The 21268-nt window shown below is 61.8% G+C and overlaps 1 protein-coding gene across 5 annotated transcripts in view; it reads left to right on the forward strand.

Moving 5' to 3' along the window:
• The window catches only part of ELFN2 (extracellular leucine rich repeat and fibronectin type III domain containing 2), a 79730-nt gene that overhangs the window by 43373 nt on the left and 15089 nt on the right, over positions 1-21268 (forward strand). Inside the window, exon 1 of one of the 5 annotated variants that reach the window (XM_058741362.1) lies at positions 18430-20544. The exons of the other annotated variants lie outside the window; for them this stretch is intronic. The gene's annotated coding sequence lies outside the window, so the exon portion shown is untranslated. Of the gene's footprint in view, positions 1-18429; positions 20545-21268 lie in introns of those variants that run through there. 5 annotated transcript variants of the gene reach the window in all.

The following is a 21268-nucleotide window of genomic DNA, read 5'->3' on the forward strand; positions in this document are numbered from 1 at the left end:
CTGTGGCTGTCCCCAGGATGGGGCAGGAGTCCCGGAATGGGGCTGTGGGAGGGTAGGGCCTGCCCAAGGGACACTGCCCCAGGCGCATTCCCTGCAGCGTCCCCCTCCTTCTGGCCACGTCCACCGAGTCCCACACTGAAATCACTGCTCAGGTGTTCCGGTCCCTTCCATTTCTGGGCCATCTCAGGCTTTTGGGGGAAGGGGGTATCATTCCTAGCGACCAGCCTCCCCCGCCTCCCCCAGGAAGCCTGCCCTAATGCCCGGGAGGATGGTGATTAGCGCGAGGCAGGCTGATTAGCTCAGAAATTAAGTCTTTGTTTCCCTAGCTCCCCAGTTTCCCTAATTGAGCAGATGCGGGGGGGGGGGGCGAGGGGAGGGGCTGCCAAGTTGGTCACGGGGCTGGGCGGGGGCCCCTGTGGCTGTGTGCCGGATGCAGGAGGTGGTGGGAGTGATGGGTGGGGGTGGGCACGGGGAGGGGCATGATCAGGGCACAGTTGGGGGTGGGTGGGTCGAGGAACACCGGGGTGGGGGTTGCACACGGGGCCAATCTGCAGGCTGCAGCCCTCTGGGGATATGCTTGGCTCGGGGATATGCTTGGCTCGGGGAGGGCATCCCTTCCGGGACCCCAGCGGAGGGCTTGTGGGCAATCATTCTTTCCTTCAGGTCCTCACATCCAATCAGTAATCATCACTGCTGTCATTTATTGAGCACCTGCTGTGGGCGGTCCCTGGGCTGAACACCTTTTGGGTATCTCCTTGTTCAGTCCTCAGACAATGGTGCCGGCGTAGGACCCCTCATGTTTTAGGGCAGGGACCTAAGGCTCAGAGAGGTGACGTGACTCGTCCAAGGTCATACAGCTCCGAGAGAGCCGTTTGGGCTGGGGAGGGGGGTTCCTGTCATCAGATGGCGGCCAGCCCAGGTCCTGGATGCTGGGGTGAGTGAGACCTTTGTCTTTTTCCTTTCTTGCCTGGAGGTCATTGCATGCACTTTCTCAGGTTGTTGGGAGGGACGTTGACAACAACCGTGACAGTGACCTGACCACGGTGATGATTTATTTAGCGCTTGCTGTGCGCCAGGCAGGTGACAGACGCCCCCAACCATCCCATGAGCCAGGGGCAGATACCCTCTTTTTTTTTTTTTTTTTTAAGTGGGTAAAATGTTTTATTTATTTTTGAGAGAAAGAGGGCGGGGGAGGGGGCGGAGAGAGAGGGAGACACAGAACGCGAAGCAGGCTCCAGGCTCCGAGCTGTCAGCTCAGAGCCCCGTGCGGGGCTCGAACCCATGGACCGTGAGATCGTGACCTGAGTGGAAGTCAGATGCTTAACCGACTGAGCCACCCAGGCGCCCCAGGGCCCTTCCTCCTTGATCGGCGCTCTGTGTGGTCTATAACACATGTAAGGGGCGCGGCTCACGCTAGGTGCTCAATCAAGCTTAGTGTCCAGCCCTCCTCCCTGAAGGAGCAGGCTCCTTGAGATCCTGCACCTCTGGGGGCCCCCGGGGGGAGGCCTTCCTCATAACAACCTGTGGGAGAGGGTTACTTTTATTTCCATTTTACAGATGGGGAAGTTGAGGCTTGCTCAGGAAACGACTCGCCCAACATCTCACAGCTGGTGAGGTATGGCCACCTGCTGAGTGGACATGGCCTTTGGTGGGTCCCTCTCGCTCCTGAAACTTCTTCCATCTTGGATTCCTGTTGCGTCCTGACCCATGTGTTCCTTCTCCGAGGCTCTCTGTTCTGGGGTGGACACTACCAGCCTTCAGCTGCACCCCCCCCCCCCGACCCTGGGAGTCATCCCGGAACACCAGGCTCAGCCTCTTGTCCTTGTCCTAAAGGCGACGTGTCGGTCATGGAGCACTGCCCTCACATCCTCCCATCTCCTGGTCACCCGGCCACCATTGAAGCAGCCCCTCAAAGGCTGCTGCCTCCACTCCTGCCCTTTCCATTCATCCTGCACCCTTCCATTGGCGGGACTCCCTAGCATGTCACTGGCTCCCCACTCTCCCTGGGCCAAGATTCAGAATCCTTACCCTGGTTTCTGAGACCTGCAGGGTCTTGGCCCAGCCTCGGCAGTCCTGCCTCGGGGCACCCTCTCCTCTCACGTGCCGCGATCGGTCGTCCTGGCCTCTTTCCAATTCCTCACGCTGCCTCCCCGCCCCCCCCCCCCCCAGTACTGCAGAGATGGTTCCATCACCAGGATCTCCCTCCGAAAAGCCTCCCTTGATCCCAGGATGGTGAGGTCTCCGGCTACACGGGGAGTGGTTTTGCCCATTTTGCAGATGGGGAAGCTGAGGCTCAGAAAGCGAAGCTGGCGTCTGGCCCCAAGTCTCTCTCGTGGTGGAACCGGTGTTGTCGGTGTGCGCAGGTGTGTGCGCTCGTGCGCACGCCGCAGGGGGCTGGGATGAGCCGCCCCCTTGGGAGAAGGGGTCTGGGATGGTCTCCAGGGGCAGAGCCTGCCTCTTCGTTTGCAGGGTGGGGAATGCTACGTGGGAACGTGGGGCGGCGCTTCAGGCCCTCACCAGCCCCCGCCCCCCAGAGCCTCCCAGCTCCTCCCAGTAATCTCCCCTTCTCTTCAAAACAAACACCCGCGAGCCCAAACCTCCCATCCAGCCAAGGCACAGATGGAGTCGGAATTAATTAGTCCGGTTGCCAGGGCAACTGGACCCAGGTCCCAGCCTTCTTCTCTCGGCCCGCCCCCCACCCCCGCCGGGCCCCGCCCCCGCCTTTCCTGGCCCCGCCCCTCACGCCCAAGGCCCCACCTTCGCCCCCTGCTACAGCTGGGGGTGCCTTGGGGACTTTTCCAAAACCGGGAGGCGGTGGCTAGGGATGTCCCAGAGCTGGGTTCGAGTCTTCCCTCGGCCGCTCTCGGCTTGGTGGCATCTTAGGCAAGACCTGCCAAGCCGGGAGCCACGCTTTGTTCGGTAGGAATGGACGATGGCTGCACCTGTCTGGGGAGGGGCATCGAGGGGGCCGTGTGAGACTGGTGAGAGAGGACCTGAACTTGAGATCCCGTCGAGACTAGGAGTGCGTCGGCAGGTATGCATGCCGCGATGTGGACTCTTAGGGGCAGCCAACCTCTGTGGTCCCCAACAGTTACGGGGCTGCCTCCCAGGTCACAGGCTCCGGACTCCTTTGTCCTCGTCCGTCCTGACCTTGTTCCTCTCATCCTCTGAGCCTCATCCGGGCACCTGTATCCAGGTTTGGGGTCTCCATCCTTGCTCATTGGTCTGCCCGTCAGTGCACCTGCTGTTTTCTTCCTGGGTAGCCTTGGGCAAATTATTTAGCTTCTCTGTGCTTCTGCTTCCTTGTCTGAAAAAAAAAAATGGGCATAATAGCACCCATCTAGCAGATTCTGCACCCACCTGGCCCCCGGCATGGTGTCTAGTCTTTGGTAGCTACTCGATTGTTCCTTGTGCCGCTATTGGATGCAGGCCAGGGGGTGCCCGGTGAGAGGGGCTCAGGGGAAGACAGAGGGGACGGAAACCCCCACCGCCCTCTCGGGGAAGTCGAGGCGCAGGCCGAGATGGCCGCATTGATGCGTGTTGAGGGCTCCCACCCCACCGTCTTCTCTCAGAACGGCTCACTGTGTCAGAGTCAGCCATGCTGCCGGTGGGGAAATCAAGGCCCGGAGAGGGTAGCTGGTGCAAGAGGGGTCTGGCCTCTCTGGTCTGGGCACTGTGTTTTGGGTCTCCCTGGCTGGTGCCGGCTGGAGGGCGGCACGAGACAGGTCTTGGAAGGCCAGTCTCCCTTTGGGTTCGCCGTAGGAAATCCATTCCTCCTCGTGCTGGGGCCTCAGTTTCCATTTCTGCGAGACGGGGGATCATGGGGATGTAGCTGGTGGCAACTCTGGCTGAAGCGGGTTGGGGCCACGGCTTGTTATGCCTTGTGCCCACAGAAGAGGGGCTAGTGTGGACAGACGAGCGGCAGTTTCTGGCCCAGACCGTTCCTGGAGGTGCACTCAAGGTGGAGGATATAGACGGACCCTGAGGGGAATAGGCCAGCTCTAGCCCCATCCCCTGTCCTTGGAGCCTCTGATGCTGGGCTCTGCCGGGGTGTGGCACGTAGGAGTGCCACCCTGGCTTGGCATACCCACGGCCGGGTTGGGATGAGGCTCGGGGGCCGGCCTTGGCTCCTGCTCCGTCACCCACCTGGTGCCGAACACTCCGAGCTCACCGAGGCCAGGCCCGTCTCTCCTGCCACCTGGCTAATGGGCCCATTTGCTCCTCCGTGTGCCAGGGAGGCGGGTCTCAAGCTGGCACAGTGGGGCAGGGGGTCAGGAGAGAAAACAGGCTCGGACTGACGACTGGGCTTCTCCTTGGCGCCACAGCGCCTCCCTCGGGGACTGTGGGCACCTGGCGGGCCCTCCGTGAGCCGTTTCTTCTGTCATCTGGGCCTGATGATGAGCTCAGAGCACCAGTTGGAAAAAGCTTTTGCGAGGCATGGGGGGGGGGGTGGGGGGTGGTGGCAAACTCAGGTGCCCACAGGGGCCAGATCACTTAAAGTTTTCGAATCCGGTCTGAGTGAGGCAATAGGGTGGGGTGGGGCCTGCGGGGGAAGCGCGCCAGCCCTCAGGCTCTGACTGATGGTATCCGACTCCGGATTTTTAATCAACCAACGGGGGGGGGGGGGGGGGGGGGCGGGCGACAAAACTGATCTGTCGGCTGCCTTTGGAGCTGCCAGCTTGCCCCAGAAGGCAGACTCTACAAATGGATTAACTGGGGGGTATTTAACTCTTCTTTACATAATAACAAGGGCTAACATTTAGCGAGGGCTTGTTCTGTGCCGGGGAGCGAACTAAGCACTTTACCGGGATTATCTGGTTTGATCCTTACACCAACCCCAAGGCGGTCTGGGTGCTATTGCATTGCGTACTTGATAGATGAGGCAATTACACCAGAGCCCAAGGTCACACAGCTGCGGGGGGGGGGGGGGGGGCTGGGGGGCGGGGGAGAGGGGTGCGGGATCCCCTGGGCCTTCGGATTCCTTCCGTGGAGGTTTTCTCCTTCTAGCCCGGAGGGTGGAGGGAAGAAAGGGCGAGACCCGCTTGGCTGGGAAACACCCGGATCCGCAGCTTTGGCTTCTCTCGCAGGGAGAGGCTGGGGGAGGGAGAAGACGCAAAATTAAACAAACGGAGGGTGTCGTGGAGCTGAGGAAGAATAACTTGTTTTTTATGAGCTTGTTAACATTTGTGAAGTTAAGTAAGCAGAAACGTATGCCCTTCATTTGCATGCATCAGAGGGAGGGCTGCTGGGGGCCCAGCGTAGTTACCCGGAAACCACACGCTTCCCAGGGCAGCTGCCCGCCCGCCCCCCCCTGCCCCCTGGCTCCTACTGACGGAGGGTTTGTTTTGGCTGTTGGTGGGGATTTCTCCGGATCCAGCGGTGGCCATAGGCTGATGGCCCACTGTGTGCTTTGTACCAGGCCCCTGAGACCCGTGGCTGTCCTTGCTGTGCCTGAGAGCCGCTGACCTGGCTGCCGTCACAGCAACTTGGCCCTTAGGTCAGAGGCTGGATGTTCTAGACGCTATTCCCAGCCTCCGCCGGGGCCTCGGGAGGTTCCGAAGGCCCAGAGACCACGAGTTTTGCTGCCCGATGTCAGTGATGACATCGGCTTGCGGGGTGGCTTGCCCTATTTGCTGGCTGCCCTGGCTCTTTGGGGACCCTTGATTGCCCACAGACCTGAGGGCTAGATCCTTCCTCTGGGAGCCCTGACTGGACACCCCGACCTGGCCTTGGCCACCTTGTCCTGCAGCCCCCTGGCTCCCCCCCGCCCACCTTGCAATGACTGGTCCCCTGTAACTACTACTCTCTTCCAGCTGTGAGATTCCTTAGGGCAGCGATTCGGGTGTTCTGATCACTGTGGGTGCCTCGTGCCTGCCCCAGGGCTTGAGAAATGGTAATGAAAGGAATGAGTGGATGAAATCTAGGACCTCAGCCTCGGTCTTCACTCTTTCTGAATTAGAAGTCCCTTCTAGGTGTGTGGTGATTTTACGGTCTTAAAAGCACTTTGGGGGATGCCTGGGTGACTCCGTCGGTCAAGCGACCGACTCTTGGTTTCGGCTCAGGTCAGGATCTCAGGGTCATGGGATCGAGCCCCGCGTTGGGCTTCGTGCTGGGTGCGGAGCCTGCTTAAGATTCTCTGCCTCTCTCTCCGTCCCTTTCCCCTGCTTGTGCTCAAGCGCTCTCTCTCACTCTCTCTCTAAAATAAATAAACTAACAAACACTTTCAGGCCAGTGCCCTCATTTGATCTCTGCCTTTTGATCTCCCTGCAAAGAAGACAAGTTACAGACGGGGGAACCAAGGCCCAGGTGGAGGTGTGCGGACTGGAATCCAGCCCTCACTCATTCATTTGTTCATTCAAGGAAACTTCTGAACTCCCGCTCTGGGCTAGGCCCTGGGGGTCTTGGGAAGAACAAGGTGGGATTCTGCCCTCCAGGGACTCAGGGGCAGGTAGAGCAGGTGTGGGAGGGAGCTGAGGAATGGAGGGGGGCAGGAGGGGGCGTGTCACTGCCACCTCTGTAGGCCCCAGACTGTCTCTCGTCTAACGGGTGACAGCTAAGAGGCTTGCAGCCTCTTCCGGTTCTGATGGGCTGAGATTCGCGGCAGTTCACTGGGGTTGTCGCCAGACACCTGCTAAGAGCCCTTAAGACCTCAGGACTGCCTGTCTCCCAGCCCCGTCCATGCAGCCCGTGCCTGTCCAGGGGGCTGAGGGGCCTTGTGGGCACGTGTGTCTGGGCCTCCGGGGCTGGAGGAAGTATATCCGCACTGTTGTCCCTGGGCCTGTGACAATGGGGTGGCTGCCTGCACACTGTGGGGGTCTGCCTTTGGACAGAAGGTGATGTCCGACTGGACCTAAAGGCAGGGGTGCGGGAAGGGAGCTAAGGGGCCGGAGGGCGGGTGGGGTGGGCGTAGATTTGTGAGGGGGGGTGGTCAGCTGCGGTGAATGAGGTTATTCCATTTCAGGGGGGGTCTCCCTGGGGTGGGGGGGCTGCCGCTGCAGAGGATGGGGATCGACTGCCCTGCCTTCCTTTCTCACCTTCTCCCTGCGGCCCCCGCCCACCCCCCCTCCCTTTCCCAGAGACCTGCTGGGTGGGCTGGGGACACAGAGGACTTGGCCTTCGGAGGCAGCGGGGAGCCTGGCTTCGGACATGCGTCTCCTCCCCTGTGTGCCTCGGTTTCTCTGTCTGCGCCTTGGCAATGGCGCTGGGTCACGCCCGGCCCCCCGGGGATTTAGTGAGGGTTCAATCAGCTGAGTGCCACAGGTGAGGGATTCGTCAAGTGCCTCCAGGTGCCCTCACCCTCCCGTGCACCGAGCAGGAGCCAGGCACCTCGGAAGGTGGGACCGGAGCCTGGCCAGCAAGGACAGAGGTGAAGAAATGAGGTCGGGAAGGCTGTGGATTTTATTCTGACCTGCCGGGAGTCAGCAGACAGGTGAGGTGAGAGAAAGGACAGGTGAGGGTGGCAGTTGGGAGGGAGGCGACAGACGGCCCCCGGAGTGAGTAGTTCAGGTGTGCGACTGGAGGCTGTTGGAGGTGGGGAGACGGGGGCCCCGGTCGTTGTTGGCCCGTGAACTTGTTCCCTCTGCTTCCTGGAGCTCAGGGAAGGTACAGGAGGGGAGTGCGTTGATTCAGCAGACGGTTCGCAAGCATCTGCTATGAGCCAGGCATGGTGCAAGGCGCTGAGGGTCTGGGGGTGGATGACCTCAAAGTCAAGGGGGGGAAGGCGGACTAGGGTGAGTGATGCCCCGGTGGGCTGGAGGGCTTCCTGTAGGAGGTGGCCTTGAGTGCTGCCCGAGTGTAGCATTCATAAGGTAGGGGTGAGGCAGAAGGGGTCGTGGGAGTTTCAAGGGGAAGGGCCGAGAGGTGTGAGAAAGACTCCGTGAGTTCAGAGGAGGGAGAGGAGCTCATGTACTAGGACCTGGGGTTTGGGAAGGGGGAGCCGGGAGTCTGGGGAGGAGGCAGGGCTCGTGAGCTCCTTCCGGGCCAGGAGAAGGAGCCTGGGCCGCGTCTTCCAGCAGCAAGGAGCATGCTGGGCACTTGGAAACAGGGCTGTGTGGGTGATGTGTTGCAGGGCAGAACACAGGGCGGGAAGAGCTAAGGAACGGGGGAGGGAACTTCTCGGCAGTGCCGTTCTGGGTGGTGGGATCAAGGCTGGAGGAGGGACCCGGGGAGGAGCCAAGGGGGCCGGGTGCACGGGCACGTGTGTGCGTGCGCGCGCGGGGCCTGTGCGTGTACGCGCGCACATGCAGCGGGCAGTGGTTTGTTCCGACAGCGCCCCCGCTGCAGGATGGCGTCCCGGGGCAGATTTGCCGAGACAGGGCCAAGCCAGATCGCGAGGGGTCTTTGAATGCTGGAATGAGGAAGGACTCGGGAGGCCTCAGAGGCTCCTGGGCAGGGCGGTGACCTCCCGGCCTGCTTATGCTTCAGGATGTTTCCTCTGGCAGCCGGGCAGAGGATGGGCCGGGGCAGGGGAGTCTGGGCGGGACCCATCCGGAGATTGCACCCGTCTGGGGAACTTTCCCGGGCGGTGTGGCAAGCCATGGCGAGGGCGGGGGCGCCTGGCATAGGGAGGGCTCAGTGGAACTGGCGGCATTTGATCAGGGCTGTAGAGGGCGAAAGAGGGGGGACGTGAGGAGCACCAACCCTCCCCCCGTGAGGCTTTCTCTCCTCCCCCCCCCCCCCCCCCCAAGCTCCACACTTAAATAGCTGCTTGGCTTGGGGCGGCTCCTTTGAACCCAGTACCTCTACTTCCTTGTCTGTAAAATGGGGAAACGGTTAGCACCTGCCTCTGTGGAGTCCTTGCGAGGATTAGGTGAGCTAATCCGCCGACAGACAGCCCGGGCCTTGGCGACGTTCCGTGGTTAAGTAGTTAATTGGCTGTGGTCATTCCAGCCTCATTGAACACAGCACGCCTGCCGGGCAGCCTGGCGGCCCTGGGACGGCTGAGGAATCAGCTCTGAGGAACGGTGCAGCCTGTCCGAGGCCACACAGCTGGCAGGGGTGTGGAGCAAGGGCCTGCGTCCGAGGTGTGTGGGACCCCAGACTCGGTGCCCTGTCCTCGGTGCCGGCGGCCTCCCAGACGTGGGCGGGCCAGTCCGCTGCCTGCTTCTGATCCATGCGTGGGTTGGCCCCCACCAGGCGTGAGACCTCACTCAGGTCAGCCGCTTGTTCTCCGAGCCTCAGTTTTCTCATCCGTTGATGGGGCCCCACGAGGTCAGTTCGCTCAGGCCCCTGTAGGGCTCTTTTCCCGGCTTCTGTGCCCCTGCCTGACTACACTGCCTTGAGTGGGAGCCGTAGTGTTGGCGGAGGCCCTAATGGTCGTAGCAATAATGGTAAGGAGCTGGGAGGCCCTCTCGTCCCCAGTAGTAATAACGGGCACACCTCAGCCTGTGGGGAGGTGGGTGGGTGGAGACAGAGACCAGCCGGTAATGACACCCGGCGGGGACTGGGGGTAGTGCTGTGCGGTCCTTTTGCTTTCTCAAGCCCCACACCCCAGGCGCCTCCTCTGTGCCAGGCCTCCTGCTGGCAGTGGGGACACAGAGGGGACACGGTGCTGTCTTGGCCCTCTGGAAGGGAGGTGGCGACTAGGGGGATGCCCCTCGGAGCTGGTGAGCATGGGGTTGCCGTGGAATGGTGAAGCCAGACTGAGGGTTCAGGGCGGGCTTCCTGGCGGAGGCGATGCCCGAGCAGGAAGACGGTAGGGGTTCACAGTGTTGGTGGCCGGTGCGGGGAGAGGGGGTGTCTGGGCCAGTGTGGGGTGGGGAGGGCGGGCAGGTGTGGGCTCGTTCCCGAAGGTGAGCTGGCCCGGCAAGTCTGGGGCATCCGAGGGCACTGGGAAGAGAAAGCAGCTGGGTGTAGGTAGGTCGAGGACAGAGCCTGGACGAGCAGGAGCGTTTCAGAGGCTGGGGTAGGAAGGGGCGCCCCGGAAGGAGGTGGGGTGTCACTTGGGACCTCGGTCTCCTTATGTGGGACACAACCGGGGCCTGGCCGTGCTAAGTGGAACTGCCAGCTCTGACCGTGTGTGGCGCACCCCGGAGGGTCAGAAAGTGGGAGGAGCGAAGTTCACGGGCGGGGGTGGGGGGGCACTCACAGTAGCTTTGATCCTGGACACGAGCGCACTGATGGAGTTCGCTTGGCTGGAATTTACTGAGTGCCTTCTGTGTGTCGGCTCCCGGGTTGGGGGCTGGGACAGAGCGGGGACTCGGCCAGGGCCCCACCCTCCGCACTCGCGCTGGCTGTGTGACGGGGAGCCCCCCAGAAGGCCAGGGTGGTACCCCACTTGAAGCAGCCCCCCCCACCTGTGTGTGAAAATTCAGATTGTTTTATATGCAAAATTAGAGGTCGGTTATTTATTTTACAAAACAACGTGTGGGAGGGCTTCTTTAAACAGCAAAAATCTCCAGTGTGTGCATGTGTGCGTGTGCGTGTGTGTGCGTGTGCGTGTGTGTGTGTGTGTGTGTGTGTGTGTTGGGTTTTCCGTTTGCCTGAGTCCCCGCTCTGGTCCTCGAGTTCGTCACTTTTTTCTTACTCCATGTGCCGGGCAAGCAGTAGGTGCTTATTAGGTGCTCTGCCCGGCTGGCAGAGTGCAGCCCCCTGCGGGGATCCCAGCCCCCTTGGGTGGCAACACATCCTCAAAGGCGCCAAGCCCTCCCAGTTAATATCAGCCTTGGCGCCTGGGGATCAGCCAGCCACACTGTCACCCCTCTCCGGCTGCCCGTCGGATTTGTGACGCGCTTGGTGAGAGCAGGCAGGGCCTCGCACCCTGCTTGTCCACGACTCAGTTTGCCTCAGGCTCTTCCGCTTCTTGGCTGTGCGCCCTTGGGCATGTGTGGCTTCACCACGCTGGGCCTCGGTTTTCCCATCTCTCAAATGGGTATAATTAACAGCGCGCCCCCCCCCCCCCCCGCCCCGGGGCTGGGGAGCGGGTTGGATGTGTTGATTCGCGTGAAGGGCTTATCAGGATCTGACGTGTAGGTGGGTGCTCGGGCCCGGGCAGGAAGGCGGGAGCCCCGCTTGCGAGCGGTGACCTGGGAGGCCGCGTTGTCTTTCTGAGCCTCGGTTTCCTCATTTGGGAAAGGGGGCTGATGAGCTTTGCCCTCTCCTCCTGTTGGGTGGGGGGGCTGTGAGCACAGCCCCAGTAAGGGTGGTGAGGTCTTTCTGGTCCACCAGCCTCCCTGTTGGCGTTGACCACAGCCCTGTGGGTTTGCTGTCTTGACTTGACAGAGGGGTTTGTTCAGGCCACAGGATCACCGCGCTGACCGCCGGGGCTGGAGCTGCAGCGGAGAACACGCTGTGCTTGCCAGGTGGCCCCGGTGGTGCGGGAGGGACAGACACCTGTCACGGACAAGAATGGGGAGTCACTGTGGGAGTGGGGAGAGCTGCCTCGGAGGAAAGCCAGAGGGAGGGTCTGGAGCGGACGGCCAGGCCAGGCCTCATGGCCGCTTCATCTTCAGGAGGACTTATGGCTTCAGCCTGGGAGTCGTGGAAGCTTCTGGAAGTGTCGGAAGAGAGGGTCTCTCCGTGGGGCCACGACAGACAGTATTTCGAGAGGCTCTCTGGCCGCTGAGCAGAGGGGAGGGGAGGATGCTGGCAGGCGGTTGTCGCCACCTAAATAAGAGCCATGGCGGGGGGGGCTCGGGGGTACGGGTGTGTGGCCTGGACGGGTGTCCGGATGGATTGGAGGTGAGGGATGGACCAGACGGAGGGTGGAGTCAGGCGCGATTCAGATGATGGGACTGAGCACAGAGAAGTTTGGTTCACGGGCCGCCAGCCACCCCCAGCCAGCAGGTCGGGGCGCGAAGCCTCAGGCCAGGGCTCGTAGGAGGCGGCCCTGCGCGGAGGGTGGGAGCGGGAGGCAGGTCAGAGCCCGCAGGGGAGGTGCGAGCGGCGGGGGCATCCTCAACGCTTTATTCTCGGGCTCCGCTCAGCTCCAGGCGTGATGGAGACAGATCAGGGCGTCCGCCAGGGAACGGCGGGGAGGGGGTCCGGTCTGCGTGGCCCCCAGCTCCATTAGCCGGAGCTCAGCACGTAGAGGAGCCAGTCGGGGAAGGTTGGAGGCAAGTGGTGGCCGAGCATCCCCGCTCCAGGTGGCGAGTGTCATGGTGAGGCGCTCAGGACTCGGAGCGCGAGAGAGACATGTCTGCAGCCGGCATCAGCGTTTCCCGGAGAGATGGCCTTGGCCGCGCTGGCCTCAGTTTTCCCATCTGGAAAGTGGAGGTGGTTCTCAGATGGCTGGCGCCACGCGGGGCTTGGCACGAGGCCTGGGGGGCGTGGCCCCTCCGACCGGGGACACATCATGGTCTGCCGAGCCAGCTTGGCTCAGGGACAGACCTTATCCCTGAGAAGATGGGTGGTGCCTGGCCCCGAGGCCCCCTGGCTGCAGAGTGCGAGCCCGGGCCCGGGTGGAAGGGAAGTACCGGGAAAACCGCGGAGAGGACAGGCTTCTGTTTGGTGGAGAACAGAGGGTTATGTGAGCCCAAGAGAGCCACGAAAGTGCGGGGAGGCGACAGAGGAGTCCGCGGAGGGGTGGTGTGGGCCCAACTTTGATGAGCCTGGGCGGTGCTCAGAGACTGACCTCTGCCTGGTTTTACCGGGTGAGCGTGCGAGAGAGCCAGAGAGGGTGAGGGCCTGGCTCAAGGTCGCACAGCAGCTGGCACTGGGAGCAGACCGGCTGGCTTGGGGGCCTGGACACCGCCCCCCGCGCTGTGAAGGAGGGACGTGATCATTTATCAGGGGAGTTTAATAATGAATAAAGCCGAAGTGTCTTTAATGCAGGCAGCAGGCCCGAAGTAATAAGGGGCCCTGTATTAATTCGGAAGTTAATGAATATGCAGGTGTGTCTGAATGATTAATGGGGCTCCCAAGGCTTTGGAGAGGGGTGCGTGAATATTGCACACGTCTGGGAAGTTGGATAAACCGGGGAGCGGGTGGGCATTCATGCACCGGGGAGGACTCTCATAGCCATGAAGGCTGAATTTACAGCCACGCGGGGGCAGGTATACAGTATCATGGCTAAGTGTGTGCGTTTTTTTTTACCGCGTGATCTTGAACAAGTCACTTAACCTCTCTGAGCCTCGGTTTCCTCATCTGCAGAAGGGGCATGAAAAGGGTACCTGGTTCCTAGGTCCTTAGCCCAGGGGCAGACACTGTGCCACAAACATCTGATAAAAAGCGTCATAGCCTTTTTAGAAAGGAGGGCAGAGGCGGCTGAGAAAGGCCAAGGAAAGTGTAACAGTAACAGTTAAATTCCCTGGAACGCGGACAGCACCTTACAGTTTGTAAGGGGGGGGGGCGTCTCTCGTTGGTCAACCCCGCTTTGCTCCTGGCAGCAGCCGCCTGGGGCACAGGAGCTGGGTCTTGGGGAAGCTGAGGGTTCAGAGGGGGCTGGTCACTGCCCAAGTCACCAGCCGGCAGGTGCAGTCGAGCCTCGGCCCGGGTCTACAGCCCTTGACCGTGAATCTCAGAGCAGGTGATGAGTGAGCAGAAGGGTCCCACGGTTGCCCTGACTGGGAAGGCCTGCGGAGTACTCGTCGGGCCTGGGGTTGGGGTCCCGCATCACCCCTCGGAGGCCTCGTTTCTCTACCTGGCATGGGAGGGTGTGTCTGTCCCCTGGTGCTGTTTTGAGGCTTTGACGAGAAAATGGGACATTGGCCCCTCGCCTGTCTGTGCCTGGCCTTTGAGGAGCCCCAGGCTCTGCAAACGTCATCTCTTGTTGCTGGAAACAGCTGTACTGGGAGTGTGCCGGCACTGGCCCTGTCTCGTATCGGGGGTGGGGCGGGGTGCTGTGGCTGCTGGGCCACTTTGTAGCTTTGGGTCACTGGGCACGCTCCTCAGTCTCTCTCAGCCTCCGTTTCCTCATCTTCCGAGTGGGCGCGACGACATGGCTGTGGGGTATTAAGTGTGCAAGGCCGGCACACGGTTGGTGCCGGGCGCAGTGAGCTCCCCTCTGCCTTCCCACCTGCCCCAGGCCCGTGTCACGGCCCTGTGCACGGGTACCCTTTTTATGCTCCCTTGGCACCTTATTCAGCCTTCGAGCCTGTGAACGTTTTGTTTTTTTTTTTCTAATGTTTATTTTTGAGAGCAAGAAAGAACCCGTGAGAGTGGGGGCAGGCAGAGAGAGAGGGGGGCACCGAGGATCCAAAGCAGGCTCTGTGCCGACAGCGGCGAGCCCGATGCGGGGCTCGAACTCACACACTGGGAGGTCATGGCCTGAAAAGTCAGATGCTTCCCCAGCTGAACCACCCAGGCGCCCCAGAGCCTGTGAACTTTTGTGGAGGGTCCCCTGGGCGCCCTGCCGGACCCTGGGTTTACAGGGTGAGTGAGACCCCCCCCCCCCCCGCCCCGTCCTTGACAAGGTCACGGTCTAGGCAGAAGGCAGGCGTGAAGCTAGTTTCCCCCGTGATGCAAGCTGGGATGGGGCATAGGAACCAGAGGATGGGGGCAGGGTCCGGGCCATCTCTCGGGCTTCTCCCGAGGCCTCCCACCCGAGGCTGTCTCTTGGCTGTGGGTCCTGGGCTCCCAGCAGGAGGAACCCGCAGGAAGGCTGGTGGAGTGAGTGGCGGAGTGAGTGAATGGCTGGTTGCTGTCTAGGCCCCTGCCCCGCCGCTCCCGGGCTCTAGGCCAGGGAACAGAGGCACAGCCAAACGGTCCCACGTGCGCTCAGGGGGAGGCTGTCTTGTGTCCTCCTCTTTTCCTTCCCGGGTCTCCGGTCTGGGCCCTGAAAGGCACAGCCCCCTGCCAGCCTGGCTGGGCCAGAGGACTGTAGTTTGTTGGGTAAAGAACCCGAGGCATCATGGTTATGGTATAGCCTGGGTTGACAGACGAGGAAACTGAGGCTCAACGGGGAGGAGGGGGGAGGGCTGTGGGGCAGGGTTGGGGTTAGAGCCCCCGCTGGGCCCCTCCCCGTGTGGCCCTGCAGTGCCTGGCCTGGCTGTGTATTTATAGTTCCTGCCGATCTATATTAACACCAAAAGAGGCCTTTGCCAGCCTCTGGATCTGAGGATGGCTTTGAACCCCCCGGGGGCTGTGGGATCAGAGCTCACCCCCATGGGAAGGGGGAGAACGTGGCTTCTCATCTTGCCCTTCACAGCCCTGGGGCTCGTGCTGGGCCTTTTGCCTGGAGAATCTTCGCCAGCCCCGGCCTGCGCTCCGGCCACCCCTTTGGCGGGTTCGAGATCTTTGGGCGTTGTTATGCCTCGCTTCCCTCCAGCTCTGCAGGGACACCCGGTACGCGGCCTGGGCTCGAGTGCCTGGGCCCTGTGGCCTCGGGCAGGCCGCCCCCCTCCTCTTGAGCCTCAGTCTCCTCGTCTGTGGAATCGGGCGTAATTCTCACCCGGCTTTGCGGGTCAGGCACTGAGCATTCCATGCTTGTGAGCTGGGAGTCCGTGTTTACGCTCCTCGTGTCTCTTCCGGTCCCCGCCACAAGTGGTCCTCAGAGCCCGTAGGGACTGGAGCGTCATCTCCCCCAGACACACGAGGTCGTCGAGGCCCTAGGGGTGGGATGACTTTGCCAGGGCCGCGCTGCCTGTTGGGGCAGAATTCAGACTCCTCTAAGTCCGGATGCTCAGCTTCCCAGACCCCATCTCCTTGTCAGGGCCCGCGGGGTCCTTGGGGCAGGCCGGACCCCTTACCCTACCGGCTTGGTTCCCACCCCCGTTGCCACGGGGACCATTCCACTAACTCTATGCTTCTCTTACAGAGCAGAGACGACTGGCCGCCCTGAGCGCAATTCAATTCAACAGACATTTACTGAGTGCCTACTATGTGCCAGGCCTTAGGCTAGGCACTGGGGTGGGGGAGCAGAGAGGAAGATGGGGTCCCGTCCTCAGGTAGCTCTGGGCTGGGGGGGCTTGGAGAAGACTGGCCAGGGCTGAAGAATGGCATGCGGGGCTGGAAGCAGCAAAGATACCTGGGTTCCAGTGCCTCCCTGGAGAGCTGCTGTCCCTCGCCTGTGCCTCAGTTTCCCTATCTATAAACTGGGGGGGGGGGGGGAGGCGAGGTGGGGTGAGATGATCTCTAGGATCCTTCCAGGATTCCATGGGGACGGAATCAGGGGGTGGGGGCCAGAGCAGGGAGACCACTACTCTCCCCGCACAGAGGCAACCCGAAGGCTTTCCGGAGGAAGAGGCGTGAGGTCTGGGCCACAGGAGGTGGGGAAGGGTGGGAATGGCACCCCAGGCTCAGGAACAGCACGAGCCAAGGCCCAGAGGACACGTAGTTGGGCAGCCATGCAACCGCATAGGTTACGAAGGGAGGACGTGGGGGGGGGGGGTCTCAGCTGGGGGGGAGGAGGGGAGGGGCCCAAGGGCTACACATCGGGGTGTGAGCTCTATTCTGTGGGCTGTGGAGGGTGGAGTCAGGGACAGACGGTCCTGCTTTGTCCTGCCCCCCACCCCCTTCTCCTCTCCTTCCCCCTGGGGTACGCTTCAGGGTCATGTTTCCGTAGAACCTTATGGCCACGGCTGCGTCTGCACCGTGCGGGGCACTTTGCAGCGTCAGGCCCCGTTGCACCCCTATAACGTGGGCGCTAGTGGACCCCGTTCACGCACGAGGACACGGAGGCTGAGAGAGGGAAGCTCCGCCCCCCAGGGTCATACCCTGAACCCCTGTGCTTCTCTCACCGGCTCTCACTGAAGAGGGTCTCTTTTCCGTATGATGCCCGCCATCGTAGGAGGCCCCTAAGCTCTGAGGAGTGCCTGCCACGGGCAGCGCGGTCGGGGCTTGGAGGTGAGGGTGGGAAGACGCCCAGATGTCATTAGGAGGGGCTTCCTCCAAGACCCGAGTGTCTGCCCCCCTCTTGAGAAGGGGGTGAGCCGGGCTTCCCTTCCCACTTTACAGATGAGCAGGCTGAGGCCCCGGGCGTCACGTGGCTAGTCCAAGGTCAGACTCGCGGAGGTGACAGTCTGAGCCGGGAGCTCTTGTCTTGTTGCCTCTGGCTGAGGCCGGAGGGAGAGTCAGTTTCCCTGAGATGCATGCGGAAGGCTGCCCCCTACAGCCCTCTCCAGGAAGCGCACTGGAGTCGCAGACCCGGGTGCGGATCCTGGTTTTGTCCTGCACGAATGGTCAGGATCTTGAGCAAGTCGTTAATTACTCTGAGCCTGGGTTTCCTTGTCCGTAAAGGGAGAGAGCAGGCCTCCTTCATTCGGTCATTAATAGGTATTTAGTGAGCACCCAGTGGGTGCCTGGCGCTGGGCCTTAATGGAGAATCTGGCCCTTCCTCAGAGAACTCAGTCCGGGGAGCGAAAGCAGCAGTTGTGTTTCTGGTGGTGATGGAAGAAACCTGAGGGCTGTGGGAACCCCGCAGGAGGGACCCCAACCAGACTGGTTTGCTGGGCTGAAGAGGCAGGAGGGCAGGAGAGGGGAGCTGGACCCAGCTCTGCAGGTCCCCGGGGCGGTGGGGTGGGGGTGGGGGGGGCTGGCTTTAGAGGCCTGCTATTGCAGTCTTCCCAGATCGGTAGGGAGCCAGCGAAGGCTTTTGAGGAGGGGAGTGCCACGCTCCGATTTATGCTTCAGGAGGCCCACCCTCCGCTGGGTGGAGGAAGGGTTGAAGGAGGCCGTAAGACTGGAGACAGAGAGACCAGTGAGGATGCTGATCGAGATTTTGGGCGAGGAAGGAGGCTGAGACAGCGCAGAGCAGTGGGAGGATGTACACAATAGCTTTCCAGGTGTGGAGGGGCCGGGCAGCTGCGGGCTTCTGGCTGGCTCGGGGCAGAAGCAGAGGCCGGGAGCGGGTGGGCAGTGGAGGGGTCCAGGAGGCAGCGGGGGTGGGGGTGGGGGGCTGGGCAAGGTCAGCACCTAGCAGGTAGCAGGAGCCTTGGGAGGGACCGGGATGCCGGGTGGGGGCGGGGAGCAGGTTTGGGGGGTGCAGGGGGCCAGGACCCGGACCTCAGGGGAGGCCCCTGCAGAAGAGCCTGTGGGGAGGGGGGCGGGAGGGGAAGTGAGGTGTAGGGACTTGAGGCTGCCCTGCCCGGCAGGGGGGGGATCGCAGAAGTCACATGCCGCAGGCTCTTTGCCCAGTGCCAGGCCCATGGGAGGGTGGGTTCCCTCCACTCTTTCACCAGAAAGCAGAATCTAGGCTGTCCCCTTGCCCTCCGGAGGAGGAAGGTGTTCGGGAAGGAGGAAAAGGGAAAAGCATTTGCATGCATAACAAGGCTGAAGTGAGGGAGAGGGAAAGAGAGAGCAGGGGGATGAAAAGAAATTACCATACGCCAGGATCTTGTTATTCAACCCAATTTTCAAAGGACCACAGCTGTCGCACTGAGATAATCCGTTAATTATAACAGCCATTGTGCTTTGGCAAGGGGAGAGAAACCGAGGCTGGGGAAGAGGCTGAGGGCGGGAGGGTGGGTGGGTGCAGGCCTTTGGGGGGCCCGGACCTGTGAGGGGGACAGGGGCAGGGACAGAGGGGGTGTGTTGCCCTCTGGGCTGAAAGGAAGACACTGTTGGGGGGGGGGGCGGGGGCAGGCCTCACCCGTTCCTGGTGACAAGGACCCGCTGTGTGCCGGGCACCGTGCCTCGCCCCGCGAGCCGGGCCGCCGGAACCAGACTAGCGGCAGCTGACTTTATTGAGCACTTACTACGTGCCGGCCTCTGCTCTGTAGCTGTCCGCTCACCACCCTTCGGAGGCCTTGCCCTTCTAGTCCCGTTTTTGCAGAAAAGGACACTGAGACTCAGAGGAAAGAAGTCGCTTGCCAGGGGCACGCTGTGGGTTCAGTGGCAGAGTCAGGATTGGAGCTGAATGTGGCTCATTCTTCCAGAACGTTAGAGGGTATGGGTCTCTGTGGCTCTCGCCCTTGAGTTTTAGGACCAGGGAATTATAGAGAGGTATTGGACTCTTGAGCCCCAGCCACACAATCTTGGGGACCCCCCAAGATGACAGGCCCATGTTCCTGGGCCACGGTTTCTGTGCAGCCGGCGGTCGTGGGGTGCCCCCCCCCCCGCATTTCCGGGGCTTTTCCAGCATGGACAGAGCCTCCTTGTTCTCCGATGCCACAGCTGCAGGCCCCTGGGGGCTCCCCCACCTGCTCCAGAGAAGCTAGTCTCAGGGCCAGGAGAGGGACCCCTTGCCACCGCCTGCGTCGGGGTCACGGTGGCCTGCGCCCCTGGGTGTGCTGGGGGGGCCTGTGACAGGCAGTGGGAGGCCAGGCAGGAGTTGCAGGTGGGCAGAGTGAGGGGAACCCGAAGTCTGGGGAGAGGCGTGGGTGCAAGGGGCCATTCCAGAAACTCCAGAGTCCTTTGCTGCAGGCCCTACGACGGGGTGACGTGACAGCTGTCCCTGGAGTGTGGCTTCGGGCAGCTGAGGCCTCAAGTCCTCCTGGTGTCCGCGGCAGCCTTGGCCAGTGGTGTTTTATGGGGTAGGAATTGTGTTTGGGGCTAGTAAACGTCAAGCCTTCAGTAGGAGCCCCAAACCTGACCCAGCAACCCAGGCACCGCCATTGGAGAGCCGGGGCTCCCATGGGGTGACAAGCGGATCTGGGAGACCGTCTGGGTGCCCCTCCGGTTTGGGTCCCCACCCCAGTGGGCCTGCTGGTGGGTCAGGGCCGCTTAGTAGAATTGGTGACCCACAGAGACCAGGACTCAGACCTTTAGGACCAAGGAGTTGTAGGTATATAGAGAATTCTGGAGCCCCAGACTCATTATCAGAGACACCCCACGATGACAGACTCATGCTGTGAGAGTGTCCCAGAGCTTGAGGACGCAGAGCCACAGAACAGGGAGGACAGGGGTCAGAGGAAGGCAGGGACTGTGGCACTCTGGGATCCCCTCACCCCAAGGCTGGGATTCTAACTGTTCCCACGCTGCTGGTCTCACAACCTCCAGGGCTCAGGGGTCAGCGGACAGTAGCCCTGTCCTTGCAGGGGAGGCGGCCAGGCTCTCCAGGTTTCTCTGGATCCACCGATTCCAGAGATGGGGGTTTTAAAAATAAAGCCACCCGAGTTTTCCCTATGGGAAACTAATTTAAAAAAAATGTCTTTAAAGCACCGTCCAGATGAAGCAAGATCCCACAGCATCTCCTGACCCGGAGCCTGGTGCCGTGGAGGGTCCGAGCCACTGTGTAACAGTTGTGAGACCTCGGTTTCCTCCTCTGTAAAGTGGGAATGATAATGGCACTGGCTGCTAAGGTTGTGCCAAGGATTCAGTGAGTTACCGTGAGAAGTGCACAGGCCCAGCCCACATGGGAGCCGGGACTCTGTTTTCACCTTGCCCCAGGCCACCCGTCCCTCCCCCGCCAGGCTGCCTCCCAGGGGGCCGCACTCTACGCCACCAGAGCCTCCACGTGTCCCCCCCCCCCCCCCCCCGCGGGCTCCCGATGTGCCGCCCCGCTTTGGGACAGCCCTGAGGATGTTGGAAGGCAGGGAAATGTTCACCCCTTGGGGCCCTGGAGGAGGAGCAGGCGGAGGAGGCAGAGCTGGGAGGGCAGGCCTAGCCAGTGCCTGGTACATAGTAGGTGCTCCATAAATGTTTATTGAATGAATGAATGGAGGCCATGCAGGCAGAGGCAGCCGCGCGTGCGCAGGCACTGGTGAAAAGCGGGTCCAGTGGAGACTGGTGAGTAGTGCCCGGGGTTGCAGCTGAGCGGGGCCTGGGGTGTGCTGGAGCCAAGGCCAAGAGGCCAGCAGGGACCAGGTGGGGGGTCAGGGGGTCAGGTGCGGGAGGCGGGGACCAGGTGGAGAGGTCAGGCGGGGACGCAGGGACCGCAGGGACCGAGTGAGGGAGTCAGGCTGGGGGATGGGTCAGGTGGGGGGGGCGGGGGCCAGGTGGGGGGTCAGGGGGTCAGGTGCGGGAGGCGGGGAACAGGTGGAGAGGTCAGGCGGGGACGCAGGGACCGAGTGAGGGAGTCAGGCTGGGGGATGGGTCAGGTGGGGGGGGGCGGGGGTCAAAGGGGGATGGCAGGGGTCAGCTGGGGAAGGCAGTCCTCTGAATAGCCTGGAGGATTCTGGGAAAGCCAGAGGTAACCCCGGGGGGGGGAACGAGGAGGTGAACTTTTTAATACAGGTCGCCCTTGGCTTTGGGCAGGAGGGTCACGCGCTCCCCCAAGGGCCCGGGCGGTGGGTGGGGTGGGGGCTGGGCAGCTTGGGGCTGGGGAGCAGGTGGCGGGGAGTGTGGGCCGTGTGAGCTGGGCCGTCTGTGAAGAGCCGTCCACAGAATCGATGTCGGGCCTGTCAGGTCAGCTGCTGGGTAGTTTTTCAAGACCAAAGCGTTTTGATAAAAACCTTTCCGTCTCCCCGCTCAGCTCCTTCCACCGAGGCCCAGACACTAGCAGGTGCTAATG

The sequence above is a fragment of the Neofelis nebulosa genome, chromosome 8 (assembly GCF_028018385.1).
Source record: "Neofelis nebulosa isolate mNeoNeb1 chromosome 8, mNeoNeb1.pri, whole genome shotgun sequence".
Lineage (NCBI taxonomy): Eukaryota > Metazoa > Chordata > Mammalia > Carnivora > Felidae > Neofelis > Neofelis nebulosa.